The sequence below is a fragment of the Pongo pygmaeus genome, chromosome 21 (genome assembly GCF_028885625.2).
Source record: "Pongo pygmaeus isolate AG05252 chromosome 21, NHGRI_mPonPyg2-v2.0_pri, whole genome shotgun sequence".
Lineage (NCBI taxonomy): Eukaryota > Metazoa > Chordata > Mammalia > Primates > Hominidae > Pongo > Pongo pygmaeus.
Genome location: NC_072394.2, coordinates 38,259,359 through 38,275,973, shown reverse-complemented (window position 1 = coordinate 38,275,973; position 16,615 = coordinate 38,259,359). Strand labels below are relative to the sequence as shown.

The 16,615-nt window shown below is 44.0% G+C and overlaps 1 protein-coding gene across 4 annotated transcripts in view; it reads right to left on the bottom strand.

Annotated features, from left to right (window-relative positions):
- PHF20 (PHD finger protein 20) overlaps positions 1-16,615 on the bottom strand; it is a 181,963-nt gene that overhangs the window by 107,935 nt on the left and 57,413 nt on the right. The window lies entirely within an intron of this gene.

Sequence of the window (16,615 nt, the reverse complement as noted above, 5' to 3'; positions counted from 1 at the left end):
GATTAGATTTTACATGTGCCAATAAATCAGAATGACCATGCAACCCAGACTGTATCAGACAGTCTCAATTTTAAGCATTTATAAGCAATATAATGGAATACTATGCAGTTTTTTTTGTTGTTGTTTGTTTGTTTGTTTCTTTGAGACAGGGTCTCGCTCTGTCGCTATGCTGGAGGGCAGTGGCGTGATCTCAGCTCTCTGCAACCTCCACCTCCCTGGTTCAAGTGATTCTCCTGCCTCAGCTTCCTGAGTAGCTGGGACTACAGCTACGTGCCACCACGCCCAGCTAATTTTTGTATTTTTAGTAGAAACGGGGTTTCACCATGTTGGCCAGGATGGTCTCGATCTCTTGACCTCATGATCCACCCGCCTCAGCCTCCCAAAGTGGTAGCATTACAGGCATGAGCCACCGTGCCCGGACTTATACTACGCGGTTACTAAAAAGAACAAGATGATTTTATCTGTCAAGATATGGAAAGCTCTTCTAAGATATAGAGTTATATGATTCAGAACACTGTATATGCTAAGCTATTGTTTTGTTTTATTTTGATTGATTGATTGATTGATTGAGACAGGGTCTCACTCTGTCACCCAGGCCGAAGTGCAGTGGCGTGATCTGGGCTCAGTGCAACCTCCCTCTCCCCAGCTCAAGTGTCCCTCCAGCCTCAGCCTCCCAAGTAGTTTAGACTACAGGCACACACCACCATACAGGGCTAATTTTTGTATTTTTTGTAGAGATGGAGTTCTGTTACGTTGCCCAGGCTGGTCTCAAACTCCTGGGCTCAAGCTATCTGCCCACCTCAGCCTCCCCAAATGCTGGAATTACAGGCATGAGCTACCACATCTGACTTATTTTTTAAAGAGGAGAAAAAAGGATATGTATTCACATACGCTTATATATGCATAAAGTATCTGGAAGGATGCCAAAGAAACAACAAAGGTTACTTGTGGAAAAGTGTGGTCAATTCAGTAGATGGTTTCTTTCAACCTCCATTCAACATTCTTTCTAGACTGAGAGTTAGGAAAATCAACAACTACATTTCCCTGACTTCCTTACAATTGGTGGCCGAGGTCATAAAGACCCTTGGGTTAGTGGCCAGGTCCAATACAAGGCCTATCAAGCTTCCACATACATGTAAATCATCAGGGTATCCTGTTGAAATGAAGATTCTGATTCAGTATGCCAAGCTGGGGCCTAAGAGCTCTCACAAGCTCCCAGATGTTGCTGCTGCTGCTGCTGCTGGTCTGCAATAAGCCAGAGCCTAATGTCTAATCATCAGCTTCATGCATGTCAAGCAGCAGTGGTGCAGATGGCAGTGCCAGTAGTGACTTCCTGACCAGATCACAGCTACAACTGTGGGCCTTTCAAGATGATACCCTAAGGGCAGCCTCCTTGAGTCCCACTCTTCCAGCCCTTCCAACAACTTTAAAAGTACCCAATTCCCTACGTTAAATCCTTTTGTGGTTAAAATACTCAGGCTGGTTTCTGTTGCCAGCATTTATTCCTAACACAAGAGAGATATCTGGATAAGAGGCGGGAAGGGGCAAAAATAGGAGGGAGACTTTTTGCAGTATACTTTATAATACCTTTTTATTTCAACTATATAAAGGTATTGCTCATTCCAAAAAATAAACGGTTAAAAATAAAGAAAAATATTGTATGCAGTTCTTCTCTGAAAACACTTGTATTAATCAAATAGCTATTCTAGACTGAAAAAGTTTACATTCTATCTGTATTCTCTCCCTGCAACCTGGTTTGTACCATTTCCTTCCTTTCTTATATCCAGCACCTCGTACAGTGCTGTCCTAATAAACACATGCTACCTACCTAAATGAACAGGCCTGCCTTCTTGTGTCTGTATACTGTGTACTTTTCAACCCTACACTAGCACCCTCTAAGGCAGTTTGCTTGGCGTTAACTTATTGCAGTACTTTGCACATACTAGGTACTCAATAAATGTTTAGCAAATGAATTCCACTCCTCTTATTCTTCCCAAAGGTCATGTATTCTGTCAGTTTTTAAATTCCAACATTCTCAGACTCCAGCAACCTATTCCAATTTCACTCCTCAAGTTCAGGCCCCCATCACTTCATGTGTGTATTCCTCACAGAGGATTGGAAGGGTATGTTTTCCATCATTCCTAATTGCTACTATGCATACCTTACTTGCTCAAAAATATTAACAAAAGACATAAACAGCCCTGAAACTAGTCTTCCTACTCCAATCCAAATGACAGCTGCTATAAATACAAGACGTCTTGACAGCAGACTGGCTAATTGTCTGATCTGACAAATGAAATAATATCATTGTAGGAGACAAGAGAGGATTCCCTAAATCCACTCCTCTCTGTAAAATGGGGAGAAGGACATCAATATGGCAATTATGTATCTCTTACCCTCTAATTCATTCAGCCTACCTGAGGCTAGTAAACCTCTATGAAATAACACAATCTGTCCTAACACATTCCTATTCAAACCACTTTCTTTTTTTTTTTTTTTTTTGAGATGGAATCTCGTTCTGTCGCTCAGGATGGAGTGCAGTGGCACAATCTCAGCTTACCGCAAGCTCCGCCTCCTGGGTTCATGCCATTCTCCTGCCTCAGCCTCCCAAGTAGCTGGGACCACAGGCGCCCGCCACCACGCCCGGCTAATTTTTTTGTATTTTTAGTAGAGACGGGGTTTCACCATGTTAGCCAGCATGGTCTCGGTCTCCTGACCTCGTGATCCGCCCCCTCGGCCTCCCAAAGCGCTGGTATTACAGGCGTGAGCCACCGCGCCTGGCTTCAAACCACTTTCTTTAATGGTTTACTATCTCTAGCAACAGTTTTCTCACAACACAGGGTCCTTGGACTAAGGCAGGAAATTTTCTTTACACGGAAATCACTTTTTTTTTTTTTTTTTTTGAGACAGGGTCCCACTCTGTTGTCCAGGCTGGAGTGCAGTGGCACCACCATGGCACACTACAGCTTTGAACTCTTGACCTCAAGTGATCCTCCCACCTCAGCCACCAGAGTAGCTGGGACTACAGGCTCATACCACCATGCCCAGCTAATTTATTGGGTTTTTTTTTTTTGTAGAGGTGGAGTCTCACTATGTTGCCCAGGCTGGTCTTGAACACCTGGGCTCAAGTATCCTCCTGTGTCAGCCTCCCAAAGTGCTGAGATTACAGGCATGAACCACCACGCCCCACTTGAAATCGCATTCTTTCTAACTTTTAGTATTTAAATATACCTTCTAAGTTAAAACGATAACAACTGTTTTTAATACCCTTCCTAATATTACACAGCCTTCAAAAAGAATAAGGTAGCTCTATGTATTGATTTTACTTTATTTTTTTAATGTATTGATTTTAAAAGATTTCTAAGAAATGTGGGAGGTAAACTCAAAGATGTCAAACAGTATTTGAATGCACTACCATTTATGTGGGGGAAGGGAGAGAGCCAATACAGTCATACCTGTTTTTAAATACGTGGGCTACCTCGGGAAGGAGGATCAAGTAACCTGGTTTGCCTCCCGGAAGGGGAACTGGATAGTTTTAAGCAACTGGAGACGAAGCATGAGACTCATTTTATTCGCTGTATATCCTTCTGGACATTTTGAATGCTGTACCATGAGCACATATTAACTATTAAAAGTACATAATTAGATACTTATTTTAAATGTCCTTATTTGGCAAAATTAAAAGTTGGCAACCTCAGGGAAAACCTTAAATTCTTTTGGATATGCACTGGTCGGAAGTCAGGATTCATAGAATCAAGTGTGAACTCCTAGGCCAGCAACTCCACTCACTCTGAAGGGTCTTTATGTCCTCAGCTAATGTAAAGCTTCTCCCTCATTCAAAAAAACTTTACTGGCCACATGTATCCCACTCTCTGCAGACCTAAACAAACCCCTCCAAGAGGCTCAATAGTAGCCAAGGCGCAAAATTTTCCAAAGATTAAGTGGTCCTCCCCACTTCCCTAAAGTGTGACAAAGATGCAAGTCACTTACGGTGGTGGGGACCCAATTACATTTCAGAGAAGAGGGAGGCTGCAAAAACCATCTTAGAGATCAACCTGGTAAGACTTAGTGGATCACAACTCTGCCTGCCTTGGCGACAGCTTAGCTTCATCAGTCAACAGGAATTTATTAAGTGCTTTTGATCTGACCAGCCAATTCTAGGTCTTGGAAGGGATTGTATAAACATGTGTTCTGGCCCCTGCCCTTGAGAAGAACTAGACACATAAATGGATTAGGCTTTAAAACTATTAGGTTGAACCACATTTAATTGCTGATAATCAACTGCTTTTTACCTACCAAAATAGCAATTTTATCTGGTTCAACCTAAATATTTGGACAACCATAAAGCAGGCTGAAGATGATGAGACAGAGTTAACAAAAGAGATGTGAATGGAGTTTGTACAGGCAGAAAAGGAAGAGAGAATTTCTAGCTTCCATGTGTAACTAAGAGCCACTGATACGACTCTAGTTTCCAAACTAAAATTGCAGCTGGGAGTTACATTTCCAACCAACGGGAATACTGGCCAGAAAGGGGGAGATAATCAAACTAATAACAAAAATTAGCGCTTAGGAGGGGACAGGGATTAGGAATAACCAAGAGATTTTTGCTTTAGTGTGTATTTTTTAAAAAAATTAGTTAAATATTACTTGTATAAGTAAAAAATAAGTACTTTTTGGGGTTTTGGGTTTGGTTTTTTGTTTTGTTTTTGAGACAGGGTCTTACTGTGTCACCCAGGATGGAGTACAGTGGTGCAATCTCCACTCACTGCAGCCTCGACCTACCAGGCTCAGGTGATCCACCTCAGCCTCCTGAGTAGCTGGGACTACAGGCTCACGCCACCATGCTCAGCTAAGATACTTTTTTGGTATTTTTTGTAGAAACGGGGTTTCGCCATGTTGTTCAGGCTGCTCTCAAATTCCTGGGCTCAAGCGATCGCTGGCCTTGGCCTCTGAAAATGCTAGGATTACAGGTGTGAGCCACTGCACCCAGCCAAAAAATAAATACTTTTAAATTAAAAGTTTTTTTTGTTTTTTTTGTTTTTGAGATGGAGTCTCCCTGTCGCCCAGGCTGGAGTGCAGTGGCGCGATCTCGGCTCACTGCAGGCTCCGCCCCCTGGGGTTCACGCCATTCTCCCGCCTCAGCCTCCCGAGTAGCTGGGACTACAGGCACCCGCCACGTCGCCCGGCTAATTTTTTGTATTTTTAGTAGAGACGGGGTTTCACCGTGTTAGCCAGGATGGTCTCGATCTCCTGACCTCGTGATCCGCCCGCCTCGGCCTCCCAAAGTGCTGCGATTACAGGCATGAGCCACCGCGCCCGGCAAATTAAAAGTTTAAAAAACTTTTTTAAAGATATCAACCGATAGCTTCATGAATATTATGTTTATGTGCTGCTATGCACACCCACAAAATGGCATATTATGCAGCCATAAGAAAGAATGAAGACACACTCTATGAACTGATATGGAAAGACTTCCATGACACATTAAGTTTTTAAAAAACAAGCTACAGAATAGTGCATATCTTATGATACCTTTTGTGTTATAAAAGAGGAAAATAAGAATATTGGCTGGGCATAGTGGCTCATGTCTATAATCCCAGCACTTTGGGAGGCCAAGATGAGAGTATCACTTTGAAGCCAGGAGTCTGAGACCAGCTGAACAAGACAGCAAGACCCTATCTCTAAAAAAAAAAGTTAAAAAAAAAATTTGCTATGAGTAGTGTTGTGCGCCTGTTGTCCCAGCTACTCGGAAGGCTGAGGCAGGAAGATCACTTGAGCCCAAGAGTTCAAAGCTGCAGTGAACTATAATTGTGCCACTGCACTCCACACTCTGGGGACAGAGGGAGACCCCATCTAAAAAACAGGTAATAATAAATTTTTAGAATTTTCAGCCTTTGTCAAGAAGATTATAAAACTTTTCTCTTTTATTTTACCTTATTTTACTTGTTTTTTTGAGATGAAGTCTCATGCTGTTGCCCACGCTGGAGTGCAGTGGTGTGATCTTGGCTCACTGCAACCTCTGCCTCCCGGGTTCAAGTGATTCTCCCACCTCAGCCTCCCCAGTAGCTGGGACTACAGGTGCATGCCACCACGCCTGGCTAATTTTTTGTATTTTTAGTAGAGACGGGTTTCATCATGTTGGCCAGGCTGGTCTCAAATTCCTGACCTCAAGTGATCTACCCACCTCAGCTTCTCAAAGTGCTGGGATTATAGGCGTGAGCCACTGTGCCCGGACTCTTTTATTCTGTAAATATAATGAACTGATAGATTTCTTAAATTTAAGTTAACATTACTCTGCTAGAATAAATCATATTTGGTTTCATGCATCATTCATTTAATAAGTCTCTACTTGGTGTTTCAGGATTTTATTGACAAGAATTGTACCTCTTATAAATGAGATCTCAGCTCACTGCAACCTCTGCCTCCCGGGTTCAAGCGATTCTCCTGCCTCAGCCTCCTGAGTAGCTAGGACTACAGGCACCCGCAACCACACCCAGCTAATTTTTATATTTTTAATAGAGACGGGGTTTCAGCATGTTGGCCAGGATGGTCTCAATCTCTTGACCTCGTGATCCGCCCGCCTCAGCCTCCCAAAGTGCTGGGATTACAGGCATGAGCCACCATGCCCAGCCTCCTACCTCTTCTTGAATTAGTTTTTCCTAAACTGATCAGAGAGTTTGAAATGATAATCAGGTACAACTTAAATGTTCAAAAATCAGTAGTTTTCCTCAGAAGAAAGAGTTCAAGAGTCAACAAAAATGTTTCAAACTCAAGTCACAAACAAGATTTTTAAATGGCTAATATAAACACAAGGCTGCTAAGCACTTTACAGGGCAGAAACTATGCCCTATGTACTTCATTATTCAACAAACATTCCTGAGTTTGTATTATGAGACAAACAAACTACTAGGTCCTGGAGACACAGAATAGATGACCAATCATCAGAGCCCCTAGGGTGGCAAGCGCCCAAAGAGAAGTTTGGTAAGCTCCATGGGATTTCCCACTCCTCTCCACAAGCAAAAAGATCAGGAACACTCTGGATCTCAGGAAGAAAGGAGAGAAAAAGAGATAGCTGGCTGGGCACAGTGGCTCACACTTGTAATCCCAGCAATTTGGGAGGCTGAGGCAGGCGGATCACCCAAGGCTGGGAGTCCGAGACCAGCCTGACCAACATGGAGAAACTCCGTCTCTACTAAAAATACAAAATTAGCTGGGTGTGCTGGCGCATGCCTGTAATCCCAGCTACTCGAGAGGCTGAGGCAAGAGAATCCCTTTACCTGGGAGGAGGAGGTTGTGGTGAGCCGAGATCGCACCATTGCACTCCAGCCTGGGAAACGAGCGAAACTCTGTCTCAAAAAAAAAAAAAAAAAAAAAAGCATAGCTGTAGAATGAACCAGGCTGCCTATATCCCATAACCAGGACTAGAGGGAATAGAGGCATTATCTCTCCTCCATGTCCAGCCCAGGCTGGACAGTCTGGGTTTCTGCTGCTCTTCCCTGCCCCCTTCTAAAGCACTTGAATAAACCCTCCCCGCTTTTTATTTATTTTTATTTGTTTTTTTTTTTTTTGAGACGGAGTCTCGCTCTGTCGCCCAGGCTGGAGTACAGTGGCATGATCTCGGCTCACTGCAACCTCTGTCTCCCAGGTTCAAGCAATTCCCCTGCCTCAGCCTCCTGAGTAGCTGGGATTACAGGTGTGCGCCACCACGCCTGGCCAATTTTTGTATTTTTAGTAGAGACGGGGTTTCACCACATTGGCCAGGCTGGTCTTGAACTCCTGACTTCGTGATCTGCCCGCCTCAAGCCTCCCAATGTGCTGGGATTACAGGCATGAGCCACTGCGCCCGGTCTATTTTTTATTTTTTTTAACCCTTCATTTTAAGCCCACATTGAACTTTTTCATCAGAGTCCCATTTTTTCTAACTAGAGGGTTGGGAAAGGCTTCAGAGAAGACTTAGCCTTTGGATCAAACCTTCAGAGATCAAGAGTCTGAATCTCCCCCAGGGTATCCTGCATATATTAGACATTTAATAAAGGTTCACCAGATGTACTTTTTAAAAAGATCTGGAGCCACAAAACAGCAATAGGAATATATAAACAAACCAAGATGAATCATCAAAATAAACTAGTGATATTCATGTTGTAGATGTCAGGAGGACAAACATACCCCAGTATGGGAACTGTTAATTTGGAGGGGATATATGCACATGGTGGTCACCATGACAAAATTAGTCACAAAACTGTTTTCCAAAGGCCAAAAAGCATCAAAAACTCTTATCTAAAATTCAACCTGGAAAGGACAGATAAGCAAAAATTCATAATAAATAAGGTTACCATAATAAGCTTAATTTATGCAAGTCGTATAACTGGCCACTAAGCCAACCAAGAAGCCACAGAAGATCAGTATAGCCAATGTCAAATGGAAAAGGACAAGGAGAATGAACAGAAATCAGCAGAAGAAAACTTCATTGAACCACAATTCCACAAACATTTTCTGAGTACCTACTCTGGGCCAGGAAGTATATTAGGGTTTAGAAATACAGAATCAATCTATTTTTTTTTTTTTTTTTTTTTTTTTGAGATGGAGTCTCACTCAGTCACCCAGGCTGGAGTACAGTGGTGCGACCTCAGCTCACTACAACCTCCACCTCTCAGGTTCAAGTGTTTCTCCTGCCTCAACCTCCCAAGTAGCTGGGACTACAGGCGCCCACCACCATGCTCAGCTAACATTTTTTGTATTTTTAGTAGAGACAGGGTATCACTATGTTGGCCAGGCTGGTCTCGAACTCCTGACCTCATGATCCACCTGCCTTGGCCTCCCAAAGTGCTGGGAATACAGGCGTGAGCCACCACATCCGGCCAGAACCAAATCTATGAAGATGCATGATCACAGCAACTGGCAGAGGATGACAGGCCCTACATTACAACACACAGTAGACTTTCAATTCCTCAGACATACCACACACCTTCCCATACCGAGTATGCTCCCTTTACCTGAAACAACAACCCCTGCCCACTCTTCCCAGGCAACATCCTTATCCTCCTATAGCCTCAGAATCTCTGACTACACTATCTCAAGTAGCCCCCATTTCCTTCCAGTCTGTGTCAGTTTCCTATGTGTTTCCTTCATAGCATTTACCCCAATCTGTCATTATTTCATTTGTTTGTGTTTATGACCTGCTTCCCCAGGAGACAACAGGCACTGCTAGAGGTATCTGTCTCTTATTTACTACAGTATAGTCTGGGGGAATAAAAGTATCTAAGTATGTCTATAGGTACAAATAATTGTAATAAAGTATACCAGGTGCAACAACAGAGGACTCCTTAAGGTAGAGTAAGATACAGAGGTGCAAAAGGGGAGACGGAGAGGGAGAGGAAGGGGATCGAGTGAGAGGAGGGCCCAAGACAACCCTGGGGAAGAGGAGACACTTGATCTCCATTCTGAAAGATGAGTAGGCATTTTCCAGCTGATCAAAGAGGCAGTGAAGCTGGGGAGAGTTTCTGGGAGAAGATGTAATAGGAGTAAATCAGCATAGTACAGAGGAAAGAAAGCAAAAAAGAGGACAAGGAAATTCAAGGGGATGGAGGAAACAACAACTCCATTTGAGGGTCCAGGAGGATCTTATGGATGGGCTGCTGAGCCCTAAATGAATGTTTGCCAAGAGCAGTCCATGGACCACTGTGTGTTGGTGAACACAGAGCTGCCGGTCCACAAGGTCTCCATGAGGGATGAAGAATATTATATTGTGCTTTTCTGTAATCTGGACCCTTTTTACCAGAGCTTCCCAGCTGAGGTACCACAAATGGGTTACAAGTGGGCAATGACATGAAGAACGTTGAGATACCAGATGACCACCATATAATCAAGAACTACTAGAAAATTTTAGTGGGTGAGGCTGGGAACAGTGGCCCATACCTGTAATCCCAGTGCTTTCAGAGGCCAAGGCAGGAGGCCAGGAGTTCAAGACCAGCCTGGGCAACATAGGAAGACTCGGTCTCTACAAAAAGTTTTAAAAATTAGCCAGGCCTGTAGTCCTAGCTACTTAAGAGGTTGGAGTCGGGGGATCACTTGAGCCCAAGAGTTCAAGGCTGCAGTGAGCTATGATCACAACACCACTGCACTCCAGCCTGGGCAAGAGAGTGAGACCCTATTTCTAAAAAAATTTAATCAGCCCAGCACAATGGCTCATGCCTATAATTCTAGCACTTTGGGTGGCTGAAGGAGGATCCCTGAGCCCAGGAGTTTGAGAACAGTATGGGAAACATAGGAAGACCCCATCTGTCTGGACAAAAAAAAATTTTTTTAATTAGCCAGATGTGGTGATACATGCCTTTAGTCCCAGTTACTCAAGAGGCTGAGGTGGGAGGATCACTGGAGCCCAGAAGGTTGAGGCTGTGGTGAGCCATGATCGCACTACTGTACTCCACCCTGGGTGATAGAGTGAGACCCAAAATAAATAAATGGGAAGGAAGGAAGGGAGGGAGGGAGGGAGAGAGGAAGAGAGGGAGGGAGGGAAGGAAGAAAGAAATAACTTTAGTGTATATATTTGTAACTAACCTGGCATTATAAAATCACTCCCAAATAGTAGCTGGAACAACTTTATATGTCTGCAAATTTGGCACTCATTCCTTCAAAAGGTAGATTTTAATTGTTTTATCCTCGAATATGGCCTCATTTCTAACAAGCAGAATGTGGCAAAAGTGATGGTGTGGGACTTCCAAAGCTGGGTTATAAAAAGCACTGCAGCAGGACAGGGGAGAGAGAATATTAGGAAGAAGAGCTAATGGATGCTGGGCTTAATAGCTAGGTGATGGGATGATCTGTGCAGCAAACTACCATGGAACAAGTTTACCTATGCAACAAACCTGCAAATCTTGCACATGTACCCCAGAACTTAAAATAAAAGTTGAAGGGAAAAAAAGCAATCTTCTGAATTAATAAAGTGATGGATTATCTAACTATAAAGTTGATGTGAAAAAGAAAAAAAAAGCACTGCAGCAATTCCACTTCTGGGTATATATCCAAAAACACTGAACACAAGGACTCAAACAGATGTCTGTACTCCAGAATTCACACAGCATTACTCACAACAGTCAAAAGACAACCCAGTAGTCAAAAAGCCACCCAAGTGCCTAACACATGAATAGATAAAATGTGGTATATCCATACAATGGAATATTATTCAGCCTTAAAAAGGAATAAAACTCTAATACATGCTACAACACAGATGAACCTTGAGGACTTATGCTAAGTGAAATAAGCCACTTGAAGGACAAATACTGCATGATTCCATTCATCTGAGTTATCTAGAGTAGCCAGATTAATGAAAGCAGAATAGAGGTTACCAGGAGCTAAGGGGAGAAGGGAGGGGGCAGTTGCTGATTAATAGATACAGGGTTTCAGTTTGGAGAGATGAAAAAATCGGGCCGGGCACGGTGGCTCACACCTGTAATCCCAGCACTCTGGGAGGCCGAGGCAGGTGGACTACCTGAACTCGGGAGTTCGAGACCAGCCTGGGTAACACGGTGAAACCCCATCTCTACTAAAATACAAAACATTAGCCGGGCATGGCAGCGTGAGCCTGTAGTCCCAGCTACTTGGGAGGCTGAGGCAGCAGAACTGCTTGAACCCAGGAGGCGGAAGTTGCAGTGAGCTGAGATCGCACCACTGCACTCCAGCCTAGGTGACAGAGCGAAACTCCATCTCAAAAAAAAAAAAGAAAAAGAAAAAATCTTGAGCTGGGCATGGTGGCTCACACCTATAATCCCAATACTTTGAGAGGCCAAGGCAGGAAGATTGCTTGAGGCCAGGAGAGACAAGGTTTCACCATGTTACCTAGGCTGGTCTCAAACTCCTGGGCTCATGCAATATGCCTGCCTCAGCCTCCCAAAGTGCTGGGATTATAGGCATGAGACATGGCACACGGCTAAGGCCAGGAGTTTGAGACCAACATAAACAACATAGTGAGATTTTATCTCACTATGAAAAATTTTAGGTCAGGCTCAGCGGCTCATGCCTGTAATCCCAGCACTTTGGGAGGCTGAGGCAGGTGGATCACCTAAGGTCAGGAGTTTCAGACCAGCCATGGCCAACATGGTGAAACATCATCTCTACTAAAAATACAAAAATTAGCCAGGCGTGGTGGCACAAGCCTATAATCCCAGCTACTCGGGAGGCTGAGGCATGAGAATCACCGGGAGGCAGAAGCTGCAGTGAGCTGAGATCGCACCACTGCACTCCAGCCTGGCAACAGAGTGAGAATCTGTCACCAAGAAAAAAAGATAAAGAAAGAAAATATTTTGGAGAAGTATGCTGGTAATGGTTGCAGAACAGTGTGAATGTATTTAACGCTACAGAACTGTACTGTACACCTAAAAATGATTAAAATACTAAATTTTATGTTGTATGTATTTTACCACAAGCATATACACAAAGCACTGCTGCTTCTGCCCTGCACTCTCTCAGATTCCCTGTTTTAGGGTAAGTCAGGTGCTACATCGTGAGAACATTCTAGATGTCTATGGAGAGGTTCACATGACAAGGAACTGAGGCCACCTGTCAGGAACCAGCACCAACTTGCCAGCCCTGTGAGTGAGCCCCCTTGGACGCAGCCTTTATGAGATCCTGGGCCAGAAGCCCCCTCAACCCCCCATTACGCCGCTCCTGAATTCCTGGCCCATAGATACCTAGAGAATAATAAATGTTTATTGTTTCAGGCCACTAAATTTTGAGAAAATGTGTTACACAGCACTAAGTAGCTAACAAAGTTGCATTTTGCTAGACTGCTTTGGTATCTAGAAATGGAGTCTATCAATAGTTTATAGGTTAGAGGTGCCAGTCTCATATTTTCAGGTATGAGAAACACTGCTCTAAGCTACAAGATAAGCCAACATGTCCTAGGGCTCCACCAAGGGAGGGAGAGGGCTGTAAGACAGTAAAGCACTGCCACTGGTGGCATGACTCCATGTGCACGGCCAGAAGGCAGAGAACAGAGCAGGTCTAATTCAAGGAAACAGTGTTAACATGCCTGCACTATATGACTCTTAAGCCCCAGGAAGGCTTGCCCCTCAAAGTCTTGCTGCATCTGTGTAAAATTAAGCTGCCTAATACTACACACCGTGCACGTGCTTAAACTAGAGCAGCCAGACAGTGCTTGGCAGGAATCTGTTTTGTTCCCCCCTACATACCAGAAATACTAACTAAAGAAACATCATGGGGCAGGGGAGAAAAAAACAGAAAGGATGACAATTTCCTTCTGAATTCCCACTACAACTCGTCAGTGTTCCCCCACATGGCTATTAATAACTAATGAGGCTGGGCGCAGTGGCTCATGCCTATAATCCCAGCACTTTGAGAAGCCAAGGCGGGCGGATCACCTAAGACTGGAGTTCGAGACCACCCTGACTAAAATGGAGAAACCCCGTCTCTACTAAAAATACAAAATTAGCCCAGGCATGGTGGCATATGCCTGTAATCCCAGCTACTCGGGAGGCTGAGGCAGGAGAATTGCTTGAACCCGGGAGGCGGAGGTTGCGGTGGGCTGAGATCTTGCCATTGAACTCCAGCCTGGGCAACAAGAGTGAAACTCTGTCTCAGAAATAAATAAATAAATAAATAAATAAATAAATAAGTAAATAAAACTAATGAGTACAGCTTACTCTAGGGTTTGTAACCTATCTTTATCTAAGGTATCTCACTTGATCATGCCATGAAGACTTAAGGAGTCATTATTATTACTGCCCCCTTTTTACATTCGTGGAAATGGAGCCTCAAAGAGAATGACTAGGAAGAGGCACAATCAAGATCGATATCTACAACTAACTCTAAACCCGGTGAAGAGCCTTCTGTTCTTTTTTTTCTTTTTTTCTGAGATGGAGTCTCGCTCTGTCACCCAGGCTGGAGTGCAGTGGCGCCATCTCGGCTCACTGCAAGCTCCGCCTCCCAGGTTCACACCATTCTCCTGACTCAGCCTCCTGAGTAGCTGGACTACAGGCACCCGCCACCACACCCGGCCAATTTTTTGTATTTTTAATAGTGACAGGGTTTCACCGTGTTAGCCAGGATGGTCTCGATCTCCTGACCTCATGATCCACCCGCCTCAGCCTCCCAAAGTGCTGGGATTACAGGCGTGAGCCACTGCACCTGGCTATGAGCCTTCTGCTCTTAACTGGACTCCACATGTAAACATTCCTGTAGTGACCACATCCACGTGGGTGTCTTTTGTCTTAGCCACCTAATAGTCTACTTAACTGGTGGCTAGCCCAGAATTTGACTTAACTTTCCCCCAGAGGTTGAGCATTCAGACTGCTTCCAGATTCTTTGCTATATAAACAGTGTGTCTGCAAACATACAGCACTCATTTTACTTCAAGAATCAGAAAATTACCCAGACGTGGTGGCGCATGCCTGTAATCCCAGCTACTTGGGAGGCTGAGGCAGGAGAATCACCTGAACCCAGGAGGCAGAGGTTGCGGTGAGCCAAAATCGTACCACTGCACTCCAGCCTGGGCGACAAGAGCGAAACTCCGTCTCAAAAAAAAATCAGAGCTTGCCTCTATTCCTGGCTCAGGGCACACACCAGAAGCAAAATACATCTATGCACAAAAGGAACATTCTAAGCCATCACCAGCCTTTGCTGGAGAGGAGATGGGGATGGAAGATATATTTAGTAAAAAACAAAAGGCTGACTATTAAACTGCAGAAAAACTGCTGTTTTGAATGCCTTAACTCTTTCCCTATGCCTTCACAACTTCCATTAATCAACATCTGATATAAGAAAGGTCTTAAATTCATCTCTCCTCTCTATCTCAATCATTTCTTACCAGCAACAACTGAACAGTCAGTATGTACAGATGACCCCTAAACCCCCTCTCTCAGTACCCAGCAGAATGCCTGATATAGAGCCACTCAGCAAATATCTTATGACAGAATGAACACTGCCAATTTTCTGTTACTAAGAAGGATCAAAACATGTCTCTCTCCTGCTTAAATTCTCACTCTTCAGTTCAATCTCCCACCACTCCTGTTACCTCCCTGGATTCTCAGAACACACCAAGTTCTTTAAAGCCCTGAATATTTTTGCTGATGTTATTCCTTCTGCCTTCTCCCCCTGCCACTCTCTTCCTGGAAATCTTCTCATTCTTTAATTTCACTTCCTTGCATATGCCCTCAAATTACTGGCGACTCTCTTCCTCATCACAACTGCCACCCAACCCTGGTTATTTCAGACTCCACATTATCCATTCCTGTACCCAGACAGCTAAACGTGGCTAGAGAAAACACTCAACATGCTGATGAGTCTCACTTTAAATGCATGTCTAGGCCAGGTGCAGTGGCTCACACCTGTAATCCCAGCACTTTGGGAGGCCGAGGCGGGCGGATCACCTGGGGTCAAGAGTTCGAGCCCGGCCTGGCCAACATGGCAAAACCCCATCTCTACTAAAAATACAAAAATTAGTCAAGTGTGGTGGTGGGCATCTGTAATCCCAGCTACTCAGGAGGCTGAGGCAGGAGAATCACTTGAACCCAGGAGGCGGAGGATGCAGTAAGCCGAGATCATGCCACTGCCATCCAGCCTGGGGGACAAGAGCGTAACTGTCTCAAACACACATACATACATACATAAAATGCATATCTGCAAACAGGTATTAAACAGTAATTCTCTTTGGGGGTAGGAGAGGGACAAAAAAGCTTCTGGAGTGCCCATAATGGTCCATATCTTGATTTGGGTGGTGGCTACAGAAGTGTATACATATGTAAAAGTTCATCAAGCTACACACTTAGGGTTTATACACTCTACTATAAATTAAAACTCAACAAAAAATATTTTTAAAATAAAAGTGTAAGAGCTGGGTGCTATAGTGCATGCCTATAGTCCCAACTACACAGGAGGCTGAGGCAAGAGAGCTGCTTGAGCCAAAGAATTGAAGGCTGTAGTGTGCTTTCATGGCACTCATAAATAGCCATTGTACTCCAGCCTGGGCAACAAAGCAAGACCCCCTCTCTAAAAATAATTAACCTAATTATAGAGTAGCAATTTTGCACTCTTCTTAATTCAATGTCTTATACCTGTAAGAAGCCAGGAAAATTAATATCAAAAAAGTTTTTAGCCAGGCATGGTAGCTTACACCTGTAAACCCAATGCTTTGGGAGGCCGAGGCAGGAGGATAACTTGAAGCCAGGAGTTTGAGGCCTGTCATTAGCTACTGAGTAAAGCGGAGCCTGAGGAGGGAGTGCAAACTCCTAAATATTTCATACCTTATCTTCTTTCCTCAAACCTAAGCCCTCCCCGTCCTGATCTCAGTCTCAGCTGATAATTTTACTTCTTACTGAATGTAAAAATAGCTGGGCACAGTGGTATGCACCTGCAGTCCCAACTACCCAGGAGGCCTGAGGCAGGACAATCACTTGAGCCCAGGAGTTTGAGTCCAATCTGGGCCAATACCAAGACTCCCATCTCTTCAAAATAAAAACAAACAGGATTCCCATTGCTGGTGGGAGTGTAAAATGGTGCAGCTACTACGAAAAGCAATTCAGCAATTCCTCAAAAGGTTAAACAGAATTACCATATGATCCAACAATTCTATCTTAAGTATATACCCATATGATGTAAAATC